Consider the following 2,500-nt stretch of genomic DNA (forward strand, 5'->3'; position numbering starts at 1 on the left):
TCAAGAGCTTGTTTGACATTGTTGGGCTCCATTTGTGACAAGAGAGCAAAGTTGCTAGGTTCGGTTTGCCTTTTGGTGGAGGATCTTGTTGTTACACCTTGAGAGGGATCACCAATTATGAAGTCATGAGGATAACCCCTCATAGATTTCCATTCTCTAGGCTTTCGGACAGGTGTTGAGTTTTGATGAACTTCTGGTGGTCTCACTGTTTCAGTTGCTCGTCCCTGCTCAGGAGACAAAATGGAAATGTCTCCTCCAATCTGACGAGACAAAACCGGGCTGACAGATTCTTCATTTTGCACAGATTTGGGGTTTTCTTTATTTGTTCCAGCTTCTTCACAATCTGAATCATTATCCTTCACAATACTGGGAATTAAGTTAGAATCACAAAAAGTAACATGTATGGATTCCTCTATGGTTCTATGCTCTTTGAGATAAACTCTATAGGCCTTGCTTGTGGTGGAATATCCAACAAACATTCCTTCATAGGATTTTGGATCAAATTTTCCAAGGTTTTCCTTATTGTTGAGCACAAAACATTTGCATCCAAAAACATAAAAATACTTAAGATTTGGAGGGGTCCCTTTCCATAGCTCATAAGGTGTTTTCTTTAACTCTTTTCTAATGATTGTTCTATTCAAAATATAACATGCTGTGTTCACAGCCTCAGCCCATAAGAATTTAGGAATCTCACTCTCACATAACATAGCCCTAGTCATTTCTTGAAGGCTTCTATTCCTTCTTTCAACCACCCCATTTTGTTGGGGGTTCTAGGGCATGAAAAATTATGAGAAATCCCTAAGTCATCACATAATTTTTCAAAATCTTGATTTTCAAATTCTCTTCCATGATCACTTCTCAAATTGGCAATTTTCAAATCTTTTTCATTTTGAATTTTCTCGCAAAGGATGGAAAATGCATGAAAGGCATCATTCTTATGAGCAAGGAAAAGTACCCAACCAAATCTAGAGTAATAATCTACCACCACAAGACCATAGTGTTTACCTCCTAAACTTTGAATTTTAGTAGGACCAAAAAGATCAATATGTAACATCTCCAATGGTCTTTTGGTTGAGATTCCATCTTTTGATTTAAAAGAGGATTTTACTTGTTTGCCCAATTGACAAGCGTCACAAGTAAGATCCTTATCAAACTTGATGTTTGGAATTCCTCTAACCAAATTTCTTTTGACTAGCTTAGAAATTTGATACATGCTAGCATGTCCCAACTTTCTATGCCAAAGCCATTTTTCAGATTCAAAAGATGTAAAGCATGTTACATTTTGTTCCTTTAAATCCTCAAGAGTTAATCCATACACATTGTTGCATCTTTTAGCTTCAAAAAGAACATCCCCAGTTTTCTCACAAACAACTAAACAAACAAACTTCTTAAAAATAACTTCAAAACCCAAATCACATAGTTGACTAACACTAAGTAAATTATGTTTCAAGCCATGTACAAGAAGGACATCATTTATACAAGATGAGAAACTTTTACCCACTTTTTCAACAGCCACAATTTTTCCTTTTGCATCATCACCGAATGTGACAAGTCCTCCATCATATTCATTAAGCTTTATGAAGAAGGTTGTCTTTCCGGTCATATGCCTAGAGCATCCGCTATCCATATACCACATATTTTCTTTCTTTCCGTTTGGATGCTAGGCACACCTACAAAACAAGTTTAAGTAACCTTAGGTATCCAAATCTTTTTGGATCCTTTTACGTTAAACCATCTTCTATGTTCTAAGCCATTGTAATCAAAAACTGATTCTTGAACCTTGTTTTGAGTTTTGTGACAGAATATGAACAATAGTCAATATATTATTTTCTATTTATTTAATATAAAATATAAATCAAACAATTTAAAGTTTATAATATTATTTGACTATAAAAAAAACTCTTAAAAAATAAAAGCTTATATAATTATATTATTCTAATGTTAATTTTGCACTAAAATTTACATTAAAACTTTTTTAATGTTTGTTGCGATAATAAAAAATAAAAATTATGTCCATCTATAACTTAAAAATTAAAAAAAAAGTTTCTATTATTATTATTATTATTATTATTATTATTATTATTTGAATTTCTAAACACAATTAAATGTGACAATAAAAAAAATTTATAAGCGAAACATCTAAAAAAAAAATCTTTAAACTCAAAATTTAATCATCATGTCGGTAAAAAACTCTATATTTGTATTACTGTTATTATTATCGTAAAGATAAAGATAAAAATTAAAAGGAAGAATTGATAAATAAAGGGTTTGTATCCAAAAAAATTAGTAAGATTATTTATTTATTCTAGGTCACATTCTAATAAATTGGTCAATATTTTAAAGAGTTGACCTTTTTTGAAATTCCAATAGCTTCAATACATTACTTAGACACTTAAAAGATATTACCTTTTTACCTTAGTAATCTTAACTAGTTTCTTTAATTAATTGCAATGTATAAACCGAAACCGATATAAAAAATTAGATATTGTTTATCTAATAT

Source organism: Arachis ipaensis, chromosome B06, assembly GCF_000816755.2.
Source record: "Arachis ipaensis cultivar K30076 chromosome B06, Araip1.1, whole genome shotgun sequence".
NCBI classification, from domain to species: Eukaryota; Viridiplantae; Streptophyta; class Magnoliopsida; order Fabales; family Fabaceae; genus Arachis; species Arachis ipaensis.